Raw genomic sequence first — 16,067 nt, 5'->3', positions numbered from 1 at the left:
AATCTCCCCCCCCCAGGTCAATTACACAACTCACCCACTCCACAAAACAAAAAGCTTACAAGCTATTATATTAAGATGACATATGCTTTAAAGATAAACCTAGAGATTTTTTTTTAGACAGATTCAGGTACCAAAAGCTAAAAATGCTAAGCCTTATAAAAAATGATTAATCATCCACTTGATTTTATTTTATTCCTGGAAATGTTTATCTGTTTTAATGTCAAGAAAATAAGATGGGACCTACTTCTAGCAACCCTGATGGTGAAAATATTTCGTACAATTCAAAGAGGCATCCAAGATTACTAATTGTAAATTAAAAGCATTGTTTAATGTCTTGTTTTCATAAAGATTTGAACAAATCCCCTCTTTCGGTCTCAAATCAAGAAAGGAAAAAATGTTTAATATATGAGTTACTTTAATGAGTGCTATTTCCCTTTCTCCTCACAGCTGAGAAGGATACAAGAAGAAGGGGGTAGTTGATTAGCTCTAAGTTAAGCCAGTACCTTCTCTTGCTGTCTTTTTCATTTTAGCTGCTATTTCATGCTGGGTGGTAATTAGATCTCATATCATGTAGAGAAAGAAAGGAAGCAAACTGAAAAGTTCCAAATTTGCTAGTAAACACCGGACATACTACAAATCAATCCCGAGGAAATTCTGATGGCTTACAGAAATGGAATGCTAAAACTGAATTAAAATAGATCCTTTAAAAAAAAAAAAGGCACTATAACTTAGGTAAAAGGATACTTAACTTTCAAAAAGGATACCTAACTTTCCCATAAAAGGAAAGTTTATATTTGTCAAGGTAAATGCAGTTTCTCATGATAAAGACATTGGGGGTAGGGTGGGGATACAGAACAAAGATAAGTTTAAAGGTAATATATAAAGAGATACATTATGAAATGTTTGTTTTATCTGGTCTGGAGTATTAAGTATAAAAATCTGGTAACCAGGTAGACCAAAGTTGTCACGCACAAACTACTTGAAAGATGACCAATGAAACCGTTACTGTTGCCATTGCTGAACTATTTCAGGGGGCAAACGTGCCCAGTCACCCACAGGGTAACTCTTTTTATACTTTTCAGGACCTTAAGAGAGAGAATTCACTGGACTATATTTCCTAGAAATAGCTTACACATTTAGCATCATGCTGCATTTAAATGGTACCAGTAGTTTGATTCAGGAAAAGAAAAATTGATCAAAAATTTCTAGGAAGTAAATTTGCATAATACTGAGTAATTTTTTTCTATGCTACGTGATCTTCCTTGTTTAAGAACTAAAGGAGCAAAATCAAATGAAAATAGAATCACCAACTTTTCCTTACTTAATAAAATTTCCCTTCCTAGGATTACTTTTAAATGCTTTCTACATACATGTATGTTCGTAGAGTTTTCTTCTTATATATTGCTCTCAGTTGGTTAGGGAATAATTTCTGGAATTTCATTTTATAGACTAAATAAGTTATTTTGCTACCTTGTTCACTGACTCCTTTCATATGAATAAAGGTCAAGAGGTATAATACACTTTTATAAACAGACTAATAGGAATGAAATTGTGTACTAGACTAGTGAAAATTAAAAGAAATAATTGTGTTTTTGAAACAAAAGCTAAAGTTAATCCACCTCCCAATTACCTAGAATAGTTGAGAGCAGAAACAGTACATATTTTAGGATTTGCACATAATCCTCCAAATTCACTCACTCACTCATTCCACAAATATTTGAGTCAGAGTCACGAAATATAACGGTTTCCAAAAGGAAGCCTAAACAATTTTTCTCTTCAATATTAATTCCTTTATTTTTAGACTTAACTCCAATTGTAGTGGTCAATTTTTATAAGAAATAAAATGAACAGTGAGGAAGGTCAAAAAGAGTCCGAATAATTCATCATCTAAATATCTGGAGTGAAAGAGTTTCATGTGAAAACACTTTATTTTTAATACCATAACCAAAACTGATGTGAGGTCATTTTCTTTGAAGGCTCCCATAAGCAGGGACTCCCTAAGTTCTGCCAACTGTCTCCAGGATGAGAAGAGGGAAGAAGTCATTCCTTCCTGGGCAGCTACTTCACCAATGTCTGGACTCACAACTTGCCCCACAATTTACTTAGCAGATGCATCTCCTATTCTGCTCCTCAGAGTCCAAGATGATGTTTTAGTAGCTTTGGAGCCAAATTCATTGATTCTATTTCTGCTTGCCTCACTGAATACCTATAGGATCTCAAACAAGTTATTTAATCTTGCTAATCATTAGTTTCTCATCTGTAAAATAGGGTGATAATACCAAATTCACAATGTTATTTAGAATAAAATAATGTATGAAAGTTCTTAGCACGTTGGCTAGGATAAATTTAATACTCATTAAATAAGTAAATATCATTATTAATAATTATTCCCCCTTCCCTTAAGAATAATTACTTAACTGTTTAAGTTTTTTGGTGCATATATATTTTAGACAACTTCTGTATTTACACACTCTAAATAATAAACAACTGTTTTGGGAGGTATCATAAACATTATGATTATGAAACATATTCCCCTAGAGATTTACAGCATGAGGGTGTATTAAAGCATATGCACCCTGTTTAATTTCCTATTATGCATCTTAGTGTCCCAAATTATCCTTGTTTCTAGCAATCCATTAGTAAAAGAAAAAGTGGATAAAGTACTGTTTTTATCAGCTGATACACACTCTGGCCCCAGCTTTGCATATAACCTATACAATAGAGAAAGATAGAGGAAGGAAAGGAAGGACAAGGTAGAGTAAGAAGTTCAATGTGCCACAGCAGTCATCATTTCAATTATTACTTTAGAATTTAGCTTCTAAGGATCAGAGAAGGGTTGAAGTCATGGTTACAGAAAGGACGAATACCACTGTCACAAGTGCATGCCTCTCTTCTGGACCATCAACACCAAAATGTAACTTATAGGCAAAGTCCTTGAGAACTTCCTTTCTCCTGCCTTAGTCAGGCTGGGCCATGCACAAAGCTGACTCAGCCCACAGAGTAGCGAGAGGTTTGTGATAAAGTCTGAGAAGTTCAGTTTTATGTCTTCTACCCCACAACCCTGACACTACCACCACACAGAAACTAAATCTCAAGGATTCCCTTTAATTTCTAAACCATTAAGTCATAAGACTAAACTTCTCCTCAAAAAAGACATCAATCCCTAGTGAATAAAATTCACTAGGTCCAACAGAGAATATAATTTAGCTTGTTGAAAATCAGTTTAAAACCAATTCCAGGAGGTAAACAGCTTGATCAACTTTTGATCATTTTAATGTGTGTTCAATTTAGAGGCTGCTATCAAGAGTATTACATAAGCTGTTCTTCCAGTATAACCTACATACCCTGACATGTTTACAATTCTCTTAATTTCTATTTCAAGAGAATCATCTCTGACTTACTTGTTGTGAGAAAGAATTGAATGCAGCACGCAAGTGTCAACAAGTATTAGGAAGACAGACTTGGATGACCATAGCCTATTATTTTTTTACGAAACAATTTCTGGGCTGTCAACAGCTAGAAAGTTATTTTAGTGAGGATGACTGTTTTCATATGTAACCTTAGCAGCAGCACAAGTGTAAGAGTAATATCCTGACAAATGAGCTACCTTGTCTATACCCTGATTTGCCATATTTTAAAAACAATGACGGCATCTTTTCTTATTAATCCCTATTGTCAAGTACAAAGTATAAGATGCATTTTTACTTTACATTTACCACAAAATCATTTCAACTTTATAAGTACCATGCCAATCTGTTAGTGTCATTAAAAATGACAAGGTAGACCATCCCTAGCTACAATCAGTCAGCAGATAAATGACTCAGAGCTGAAAAACTTTTGACCTTAGAACGTGCCTTCTATTCTTACTCCACAAGGATACTCCTTTAGTTCTATGTTGGATGGCAAAACATTACAAAGTGGTGTGCTAACATGTCCCTGAAAGCAGATGGGTTTGCAGTAGTGGGTCTGATTTATTTGCCTTGATGTTTGACAAAATTCCAAAGCGGCAGAGATCAAAGGAGAAAATATAAAAATATATTCTAGTTTCAATCAGGCTACTAAAATCATGAACTAGAAACAGTAGCACAAAAAGACTGGATCATTACCAGCCTTTGTTCCTTGGATATAGGGGAGAAGTCTTAACGCAAGTGGGATAATACAGAAGCAAAGAAATAAACCTCTACTAACCATGTTGTGAGCAAGCTGCTTCCCAGGCACTGCACACACACGTGCCAAATGCCTCAGAATCAAAGTTTGACACAAAGGTCAAAAATACAAGCCATGTTCTGGCTTCAAGTAGAAAGAAATCTCTTCAGGGAAAGTGACAACAATGAGAATTAAAGGTAGCAGGGAGAAGGAAGAGGAGGAAGTGAATTTATAGACCAGCCAATAATCATGATGGGTATCTTGTTCCTGAAGGAAGTGCTGGGATGGGAGTGGGAAATATTTGACTAGAAGAAAGCATTCCTTTAGGACTAAAAGATGAGGAGGCACTGAAGCCTATGGGCATAGCTTGGGTTTCCCTGAGTTCCTATGCTGTTTTAGGTCAGATGACTCTCTATGTTGAATATCTAGGGTTACTTTTAGACTCCAAATACACCTACCAAATACTCCTATGTCCATATCTGGATATGCCTTCATTCCCAGGGTTACTGACAGCTCATTGTTCCAAAATTAAGGTTCAACTGGGGTACCTGACAGTCTTGGAACTCATATCAACAATAATAAGCCCTGCAACTCCTGTTAGGATGAAGCAAAACAGTGGAAATCCATGGTGTTATTTTCCAAAGTTAGAAATATTTCTAACTTTGTACTGTTTATTAAATTCTTAATTATAATTTTTAGCAAAACCACCTTTTAAACTCTTTTGAAATATATAAAACTTTTAATGAAAGAGTTCCATATTTATTACCCACTATGTAAAAATAATATTCTTTGATTTTTCCAGAAAACTTTAAGGAATGCCTCTGATAAAACCAGGATTTGATAAACATGCCTATTTTAACTTTATTATTACATTTTATAATTTTGCTAACTTTTACCATGTGGGTATCCAGAAATTGTTTTTATAAGCTGGATAATTTTAAATAATTTTAGAAAACATTCTACCACTCCTTCAATTACTTCAGATGCTTCTCTTTGAAACTCTTCATGCTCAGTTACATTTTCTTAAACTGAATGTATACAAAAAATTGAGCTTTCTATTTGATGTACAGTACAAATTCATTCAAAAGTATTTCTGAGCACTTACTAAGAATCAGGCACTATTCTAGATGTAGAAGATATAACTGTTAGCAAGAAAAAGTCTCTGCCCCTATGGAGCTTATATTCTAGTAGTAGAGGAGAAAGACATTAAACAAAGAACTATACAATGGGTTGGTTAGTGAAAAGTACTATAAAATATAAAATAAGATAAAGAAATAGTGAGGAAAGAGCTGATATTTTAGATAGGGTGGTTTTGCCTCTCTGAATGAGAGTACAACATTTAGAGAAAGAGTATTAGAGGGGAAAGCACATGCAAAGGTCTTGAAGTGGGAGTAGAATGGCAATACTTCTCTTGAAATTTTCCAGCATTTTGCTGACTTTTATATTCATAGATCTCTTCAATAAATTGCAAAAAATGACTCCAATATTTTCCTGGATTAACATTACCTCAGAAATTTATAAGTATTAATATAATTCACATCATTTTTATAAGATACTTTAATTCATATATTTGAATAATATGCTCTTAGTTGCACATCTATCTGAAAACGATTACCATTCTAACATTTATTTAGCCATTGTTACATGTAAGATATTATATTAATAATAGGATCGGGGGGCCGGGCGTGGTGGCTCACGCCTGTAATCCTAGCACTCTGGGAGGCCGAGGTGGGCGGATCGTTTGAGCTCAGGAGTTCGAGACCAGCCTGAGCAAGAGCGAGACCCCATCTCTACTAAAAATAGAAAGAAATTATATGGACAGCTAAAAATATATATAGAAAAAATTAGCCGGGCATGGTGGCGCATGCCTGTAGTCCCAGCTACTCGGGAGGCTGAGACAGGAGGATCGCTTGAGCTCAGGAGTTTGAGGTTGCTGTGAGCTAGGCTGATGCCACGGCACTCACTCTAGCCTGGGCAACAGAGTGAGACTCTGTCTCAAAAAAAAAAAGAAAAAAAAAATAATAGGATCAGGGGTATCAAAAAGGCATAGGACATAGTCCATAATGTCCCCAAATAGCAAGAGGATTAAGATCAACCTGTAAAGACAAGATATAGGTATAAATATCAATGGAAAGAAAGACATGCTAACAGCCAAATAAATTATAAGGGCAATGTTAGCTACAGCAATTCAGTGGAAAAAGTGATTGCACAAGGGTTCAAGTGGTGAAAGTGGCCTTCCTCAGGAGATGGGGACTGGGCTGAGCACTGTAGACAGGATGGGCTCAACAAAACCCAAACCTCATAAGCAAATGAATACATTGACATTGACAGCAAGGTGGTGTGAGCAGAGCCTCCAAAGCAGGAAACCACTTGGCATGCCCAGGAGATATGACTCTAATTGACTGCAGAAGGAAATTCATAAAGGAACAAGTTACACGGTGTTAATTTAGAAGACTTTTAAAAAACTACCTTTAATGCAGTACTTCCAAAGCTAAACATCTTATAACAACTATTGACCATTGTTCACTGAGTCCTTGAAAAATCTACCACTGATCAGTGAAATGAAGAATACTAAATGAAAAGTAGATCACATAACTACTGAAATGATCTTGTAGTTGACTTGCATAAAGGGATAGCTGGAACTTCAAAGGAGAGTGAGTACATTCCAGTCTCACTCAGCCATTTAAAGAAAAAAATTGAACAAGAACTGCACACCTATCCCTCTTTCTTTCTCTTTCTTTCTTTCCTTCCTTCTTTCTTTCCTTCCTCCCTCCCTCCCTTCTTATCTTTTCTTTTTATTTCTTTTCCTTCTTTTCTTTTTTATTTCTAGAGACAGGGCTCACTCTCTTACTCAGGCTAGAGTGCAGTGGAGTGATCACAGCTCACTGTAACTTCAAACTCTTGGGCTCCGGTGATTCTCCTGCCTCAGCCTCCTGAGTATCTATGACTACAGGCATGAACCACCATGTCTAGCTCATTTTTAAATTTTTTTGTAGCGATGGGGGTCTTGCAATGTTGCCCAGGCTGGTCTCAAACTCCTGGGCTCAAGTGATCCTCCTACCTTGGCCTCCCAAAGTGCTAGGATTATAGGTATGAGCCACTGCACCCAGCCAAAGTTATTCTATCATGGAGTATGAGTTTTGAAAAAGGCGATTAATTTTTTAAACAAGTCAGGTTATACAATTACCATTTTTTTCCTTTTTATGACAGTACATGTTTCCATTAACACAAGTTTTTAGCCACCTAGGAGTAGAAGATGCACTGATCACAACACCATTAATAACAAAAGAAATAAGAATGGCTAAGAATAGAAGGATTTATTCCTGAGAGACTGTAATAGTTCTAGTTCTCAATTATAAAGGTCATTTCAATAAATTAAATATCCTAATTCCATCTAGTAAGTGTACAGTGGAGCATTTTTTTGTTTACAAATTCTGGTTAATATTACAGCTTTCTTTTCTGATACTTTCTTCACTATTCAGTTCAAGATGGTTAATTTCTGTTTCTCCTAAAGACTTTGTGATTATACTTCCTCCATAAATAGAAGAAATTTTTTCTGAGATAGGGCAGATTTGAAACTTGATTAATCCTTTTTGGAATAAAGCCAAATAACAAGTAGAAGTCTACAGATTTTTATTCTACACTCTTTTTCTCCATCTGGATTCAGAAATGAGGATTACCATTCTAAGAGTTGGGAGACTAGGGCAATACACATCCTAGTTCCTGGACACAGTATATTCCTTTTTATTTTCTTTACTGTTTCTTCATCTGCTTACTTCTTGTCTTGTGTTTTGCTCACTCTCCATGATTTCGCTGGGTAATCTTATTGATTACTGTGATTCCAACTACCATCTGTCTTCTCTCTCCTGGATCTTTACTAAAGTAAATTCTGATTATCAGAATCACCTGAGAAGCTATTTCAGAACACATATTCCTAGATTCAATCTATCAAAATCTCTATAGCACTTCCAGGCAATCTGTATTTTAACAAGTATCTATGTAGCCACCAGAAAAAATCCACAAACTGTTTCTTGGGAAATACTAGTCTAACAGACCTATCATTTCACATTTAAAATTTAAGTCAAAAACTCAGTTCAGAATTTCCCACATAATCGAATGTCTTTTTTATTCTCAATCTCAGTGGGGTGAACTTCTACTGCCATCTCTGAGCTGACACACAAAGAGTTATTGTTGAAGTCTTGTCTCCTTTTTCCTCCCTTAATCAATTGGCCCTCTGGGCTTCTACTCTGCTATTTTCTTTAACTGGTATCCATGTCTGAACACCTCCATTGATGGCCACCTCTAGGTGGACCATGATCAATTCTTATTTATCTTTGTTTCGCTGGTGCCTGAGACTTTAGTAGGCAGTGAGTAAGTGAGTGCTAATAAATCATAATAAGGGAAACAGGTATATTAAGCATCTATTCCTCGTGATGGACAGACTCAAGTTTTATAATTTTTGCTTTGAGTTTTAAATTCTCTTCCAACATCATTTAGTCAAAAGCAGTAACAAAAGGAAATAATTTACAACAAAACAAAAGATAATGCAAAGGACTCATAGACTTCCAAACCAAAATTTCACAGCAAAATGCATACTAAAAAGTCTTTATTTCTAGTATCAAGATGACACAGCAAATAATTTTAGATATCATATAAATGACAGAAAAAAACAAAGTGGATCTCCATCTTAAAACAGAAATTAGAAATCCTACCACTATTGGATTCATCCAAAATAATCAAAAAGCTGTTTGGGATTTTCTTGTTCAGTTTTACTTCCTTTTATATGAAAAGCAATAAAAAATATAAAGATAATTCAGATGCTGCATTATTTTAAAATCAGTCTTTTTTTTTTTTTTTTTTTTTTTTTTTTTGAGACAGAGTCTCACTCTGTTGCCCAGGCTAGAGTGAGTGCCGTGGCGTCAGCCTAGCTCACAGCAACCTCAAACTCCTGAGCTCAAGCGATCCTCCTGTCTCAGCCTCCCGAGTGGCTGGGACTACAGGCATGCACCACCATGCCCGGCTAATTTTTTCTATATATATTTTTTAGCTGTCCATATAATTTCTTTCTATTTTTAGTAGAGATGGGGTCTCGCTCTTGCTCAGGCTGGTCTCGAACTCCTGAGCTCAAACGATCCGCCCACCTCGGCCTCCCAGAGTGCTAGGATTACAGGCATGAGCCACCGCGCCCGGCCTTAAAATCAGTCTTATTACCTTAAAGTGACAAGGCATGAATCACATAATTAATGTGTGCAAAACCCTGCTAGAAGCAAATTATGTTAAATCTGATGTTTTAGAAATCTCAAGTATCTTTCATAGTTTGCATGTTAAAGTTTTCTCAGTAAAATAGCTTGAAGTAGTAGATTGATTTCAAGGTTAGACAAGAATCAGAAATTTCCTATTCAGTGTATCTCTGGATTACAGTATATAATAGGCTCAGGTTCTTTGTTGGTATTAGCACCATTCAGAGATAGAAATAGTTTATAGTTAAGGTCTTTTACACTTTTGAAATTCCCCTCCACCCCTTTCATCAATATATGCATTTGCTTTTGATTTATATGCCATGTGGGTCACAGATTTTTATGTAATTTTTTTCCTAATAGACAGAGGAGCTAAGAGAAAAATTTTAAAGTCTGAGTTTCTAATAAAGGGAAAGAAATGCAATTGCCATAAATATTAAGAAATTTAAAAGTACTTCCACTTATTCTTGAAGTATTAAGTTGCCATTTGTGAAAGGCACTTAGACTTGGTCCAGGGGCTGAAAGAAGGTTTCTTTCCAGGAATTTGGCCCTGATTTTTTATTTACACCTGGTTCTACAAATAAAAGTGCTCCCATTTTTCCAAAATTTTAAGTGGTTGGTAGCAAGCTATGCATACAAAACTATTCTTACATTGTCAGATAATTAGGTGTAAGTGTTAAGTAGCTCACAATACGAAAACTTTATTCTTTAGACAAATCAACCATTGTCTGGGTCAGCTAGACCATGGGTCCTTTTCTGGCACCACCACTTCATTCAGGACATTGTCACTTTATGCCTAGACTATTTCAACAGCCTATAGATCATCAAATTCCTAAATTTTCTCTTCTTCAATCAGCCTGTACAGTACTTTTAGGTTAATCTACCTAAAGCACTGTTTTGTTCAGATGTAGCATTCAAATCCATGTTCAATATGGTCCCACTTGTTACCCTCAAATAGAAAAAAAAAAATCCTTACTCCATTCCACCCAAATCACATCCCATTCTTCAAAGTTGTACTGTTCTTTTAAGCTTCAATGCTCTTGTGCAATTTCCTCTGCCCAGATGGCCCTACTTCCCACATTTTCCCCTACTGAAAAATCCTGTTCATTTACAAAGGCTCATCGGATACCTTCCATAGTACTTTCCTAATGATCCCATATGAAGATACCTTCTTACAATACTTACATAAAAATTATTACATATTGTCTTGGGCTAAGACATATCTTACTTCCACTAACTGAAAGATAAGCTCTTGGCCACTAGCACCTTATAATAACACATCTGGTACCCTATACATAGTAGGGACTATATATGTTGAATATATATTGAACAAATATTTATTGAGTAAGTGAGTCTATCTGTGATAGAAGAAAGAAGAAAATGGTGAACCAAGGCAAAAAGGCAGAGAATAAAGAAAGAGGTTAAGTTGCTGCTTAAGTGGAAGGTGAGTCATGCCTCATACTGAGCCACAAAGGAAAGCTAGGTTGGGGCAAATTGTCCTTTGTTGGGCACTTACATCTGCCATGTGAAATGCTTTGAGCTGACTCCCTGGGAACAGGGTTTATAAAACCATCAAAAAGGCAGAATGTTATCTTGGGACAACTGCCATAGCCAATGTCATAATTCACAACATTTTCACCCACAAGAGACAGATGGTCTCATTGTTCACAACCCTATTTAGACAGAGGTTACTTGGAGGTAGCTTTGGAGCAAGTCTTCACACCTCAGTTCACAACACTATCTTCCTGACATAAAGGAAAGAAGGATCAAAGTAGCCTTTACTCAGATTTATAAAGCACACATTTTCCTTCAATCTATATTCAATTCAGCCTAAGCTGAAATGCTTTATGAAGATGGTGTAGTGCTGCAATTGTCTAAGTAGTCACTGAAAACAGCGCTCTTCCAACTTAGAATTTCTTGCTGATAATGGCTGTGATACTGTGTTCAATATCATACTGTAAATGATGCAACCCTAAAATAAAACCATGATGGTGTAAATCAGAAAATCTTTCACAAATGCAGCAAATTTGAGAGTCACAGGGAGAGGAAAGGAGTGGTGGCTGGTTTTGATTGTTTAAACAACAAAGATGCAGCATTGTGATCCTGAGTGTCAGCCAAGAAGATTCCTCTACTTTTGCCACTAGGGGAATGTCTGCAACCCCTGAAAGTTAGGGAGAGGTGGAGAAGGGCAGGGTAAGTGGGCAAAGGAGTGGTTTGGCTTTAGCCTCTGAGAGCAGGTATTACAACACCATTGGACCACCGCCCATAAAAAGAATCAAGGAAACTTCAGCAAAGTGAATGGGGAAAAGGGATGATGTGAGGGGGCAAGCACAACAATATTTCATGAGTAGGAGAATTCTTGTTAGCTTTTTATTTGTATTTCACTGAAGGACTTCAGCAGGGCAACTACTACAAGAATCAGTGCCCTGTGAAGAAAATACATTCAATTCAATGTGTTCAACTATAATGTGAACTTTAATTATCTTATAATTTTATAATTCCATAAGGGTTAAAAGCTACTCTGTTTTGTCCTAGCTTTAGGATTGCCAGATAAAACACAGAAGGCCCAGTTACCCTGCATGGGATGTAATATTGCATGGGATATACTTATATTGAAAAATTAGCTGTTGATTATCTGAAATTGAAATTTAAGTGGACAACCTGTATTTTTATTTGCTAAATCTGGCAGTCCTACCCAGATTACCATAACAACATCGCAATGTAGGAAAAAGCAATTCCTGAGTATTTTCACACATGGTTTTATTGTTGTTTAAACAGCTTTTAAATATTTTGGTCTGAAAGGCACCATATTTGATATAAACTAGTTACATTTGACTTTGCAAGCTAGCTGTGTTAAATTTACTTAATAAAAATAAGCAAATGCTAGTTAAAAGCTACAGATACTGTTATAAATAGAGTAAGAAAGATGTGATCTAGACTATAAAAGACTGAGAGGAAAATGAGGACATCTAGATAATAATGGACAGACATCATCATTAGTGAGAATACCAAGACTGTGAGGCACAGAAAAGCTGAATTGATGACCGGGAAGGCAAGATCAAATTAAGATATAGCAGACTGGTCTAAGGTCCCTAAAGACACAAAAGCAGTGAACAGATAAAGATTCTTCTCAGAGAATAAATCACAAAGATGCTTCAACACTATCTCTCCTCTGATCAAATGCCAAATGAAGATCAATCAGTTAACATCTGAAAAATTTTCTGGTCACAGAAGAAAGCAGCTTCAAAATTAGCATAATGACATAAACCTACACTTGAGATTTTAGTACTGTGTTATGCCTTATCAAAGGACAATTTATTTCTCTGGTATTTACATTGCAAATATTGATGAGAAGTAGTATCAGGGCACAATTTGAAAGACTTACTGGGTGTGGTGGACTAGGGACAAGTGACCTTTATAAACAACTGCCAATTCAGGAAAAATAAAAACCCATGGCTGCATATTGTAAATAGTTTTTTTAATTAAAAAAATTTTTTAAGAAAATAAATGTTAAAATCCACAACTTGAACATTCTTATTTTTCTGAAGAGTTTTAAATTTTTAATGAAATTTCATAAACTAGTAGGCACTATAGTATCTGATTATAATGGTGTACATTTGAACAAATTATTAGTCTTTCTTTGATTAAATTATAAGTTATTTAATTGATAAATGTGATTTTTCTTCTCGTATTCTTTCAATTAGAGAATTTTAAAGTGAAAACAATTTAAGTAGAAACTTCTTTAATGTACATGCATACACATACACACATACACATGATAGACTACTTCCTTTGAAACAATTTTCATCAGTAACTTCTATCATTTTGCTGCAACCAACCAACCACAGAAGGAGCGTAGCTCCTAAGGCTCAGGAATTGACAATCTCCCATTCCAACCCTCAGGGCCAGATTCACCAAGGGAGGGTGGTCTTAGGAGGTAAACCAAACAGACTAAGTATGTGCTTAGGGAATGAGCAAAACAGGGGAAATGAAAAATAAGTAGAATTGTCTTGGAAAAATTTGGTATTTCAAACAAACAAAAAAAAAAAACAACACATAAGTAGTCATAATGGGAAAATTCTGAACTTTGTTAAACTTCCTTAAACTTTCTTCATGAAGTACACTCAGCAAATCCTTTGCCTCTGGGCCCCACCAGGCTGGTGTCTCCACCCCATCCGAGACCATCTGTCCTAACCTTCAACTGGGGCAAACCTTATTTATTTTTATGTGCCCTACCTATCCAGTGAAGCACCAAATACTCTTTCAAGCTGGGGCAAGCTGGGGCAAGCTGGGGCAAGGGTGTAGACAGGACACAGAAGAAAAGAATAGGCAAAATTGGGTCCTCTTTGGGGGAGGGGAATCCTAAAATTAGATAATGGGCCATGTTCCAAAGCTAGGCAGTGTGGGGCTGCTACAGTATTGATCTAGAATCAATACTGTCCAAAATAAATACAATACAAGCCACAAATAAAAGCCAAATAAGTAATTTAAACTTTTCTTGTAGCCACATTAAGTAAAAAGAAACAAGAGAAATTAATCTTATAAACATTTTCTTTAACCCAATGCATCTGACATATTTTCATCTCAACATGTAATCAGTATTAAAAGCTATAAACAAAATATTTTAAATTCTCTTTTTCATATTAAATCTTTCAAATCTAGTATGAAATTTTTTACACTTACATCACTTGTTAATTCTGATTTGCCACATTTCAAGTGCTCGATAATACATGTGGCTAGCGGCTACTATATTGGGCAGTGCAGGCCTGGATTTTAACACAAAAGCTACACTGTATATCTTCAATCCCTTTCTCACAAACTTTTCTCTCTGCAGGGGGATAAAAAAACATTTTTTGAGTGGGAGAGTAAAAATGTAGGAGGAGAGAAGGATGGAAATTAGGTTCTTAAAACCTGCCTCCAAGAGTGTAAGTTTATTGGCCGTATGACTAAACATTACAGAGAAAAACTGCTTATGTCCTTGTTTCTTCCAGCTGCCTTCTATGATGCCCAGGTTTCTTATGAAGTAGCCAAGCCCATCACCAAGAATGATACTTCTTAGCTGTGCTTCCATATGGGATATAAACAAGGATTTATCCTGTCACCCTAGGCTAATAGAGAAACACCAGTAAAAAGCACAAAGAGGGGCATGATCTTAAACATTTTCTAAAGACTTTGGCTTCAGAGAACTCCACATACGATCATGTAGATCTCAACTTTTGCTCTAGGGACTGCCAAAACTTATGGAAGCAATTTAATTTAATCCTGTATTGAGAGGGCAGTGACCTGATTATGTTGACATTGCCTGAGTTCTCCGTTTAAGCAGTGAGAATGCTTAAAGGCTGGGAAATCCAAGTTCAGTTTGGGGCTTTTAAATTGTTCCAGGTCTCTCAAACTTCTTCAGGCACAATAAACAAGAGCACTAACGATGACCCTTCACAATGGAATGCCCTTTTCAGAAAGCATATGGTAGCAAAAAAAAATTGGGCTTTAAAGCCACCTACATACTATATATTCTCAGACAACTCAGTTAATGTCTCCAAGCTTTGTTTCTTCATTCCTCCTACTACCCCTCCAAAATGGTGAGGATAATTCTAATTTTCAAATATTGTTTTAAGATCAGATGTTATCTATATCAATCATAGGACCTGACACATAGTAAGCATTCAACTCATATTATTGATCCTAAAATTCTTTTGCTTTTTCTCTATAGCACAAGGACATAATTCTAGAACCTGGAAGTTGGTCAACTCCTAGAGCCTTCTGATGCTACCAGGAAGCCAGATCATACCCAAAACTTCTAAGACAGTGTCATGGTAAACAGACTGGAAGTTAGCAAATATATGGCCATCCCTGGAGCTCCTCCCTGAGCTGTAGGCAATTTAAGTCTCCATTGCTGGCTGGGTGCGGTGGCTCATCCTTGTAATCCCAGCACTTTGGGAGGCTGAAGAGGGAGGATCCCTTGAACCCAGGAGTTCAAGATAGGCTTGGGCAACACAGTGATACCCTGTGTCTATGAAAAAAAAAAAAATTAGCTGAGTATAGTGGCACACACCTGTAGTCCTAGCTACTTGGGAGGCTGAAGTGGGAGGATGGCTTGAGCCCAGGAGTTCAAGGTTACAGTGACCTATGATAGCACCACTGTACTCCAACCTGGGCAACAGAGTGAGATCCTGTCTCAAAAAAAAAAAAAAAACCAAACAAACCCCGCACATACACAAAAACAAAAAACTCTATTACTGAGTAATGATTATGACCTACTACTCAGCATACTGGTCATAATCAGAATTAAAAGAAAAAAGAAATAGTTAATACCACAGTGCATCTCATAGAATTATTTCTGAAAACTTTTGCTTCTGACTGACAGGCAAACATATATATGGGAAGGGTAAAAAGTTTGAACACCATGACCTTAGAACACACTAGAATTTCAAGGAGCCCTGAAACTTCTAATTTCCTAGGAGATACAGATGGGCAGAAAAGCAGAGAGCATCTGACTCCCTTGGAAAGGAATTTTTTAGGGAATTATGAGATCTGTCAAAGATGGGCTCTGAAATATGGATGTGAGACAAGGATATTACAATCTTAACTTGTGATCAACATGGCTGTGTTCAGCCCTACGAACCTCAAAGCACTATAGGACAAAGTATAGCTGCTTAGCTAGATGATACGAAATCTTCAATGAAT

The 16,067-nt window shown here is 36.2% G+C and overlaps 1 protein-coding gene across 1 annotated transcript in view; it reads right to left on the bottom strand.

The window, feature by feature from the left end:
- RABGAP1L (RAB GTPase activating protein 1 like) overlaps positions 1 to 16,067 on the bottom strand; it is a 654,847-nt gene that overhangs the window by 254,756 nt on the left and 384,024 nt on the right. The gene's annotated exons all lie outside the window — the stretch shown is intronic.

Source organism: Eulemur rufifrons, chromosome 8 (assembly GCF_041146395.1).
Source record: "Eulemur rufifrons isolate Redbay chromosome 8, OSU_ERuf_1, whole genome shotgun sequence".
NCBI classification, from domain to species: Eukaryota; Metazoa; Chordata; class Mammalia; order Primates; family Lemuridae; genus Eulemur; species Eulemur rufifrons.
Note: the sequence above shows the minus strand (reverse complement) of the source record. Positions and strands in the feature narration are given on the sequence as shown.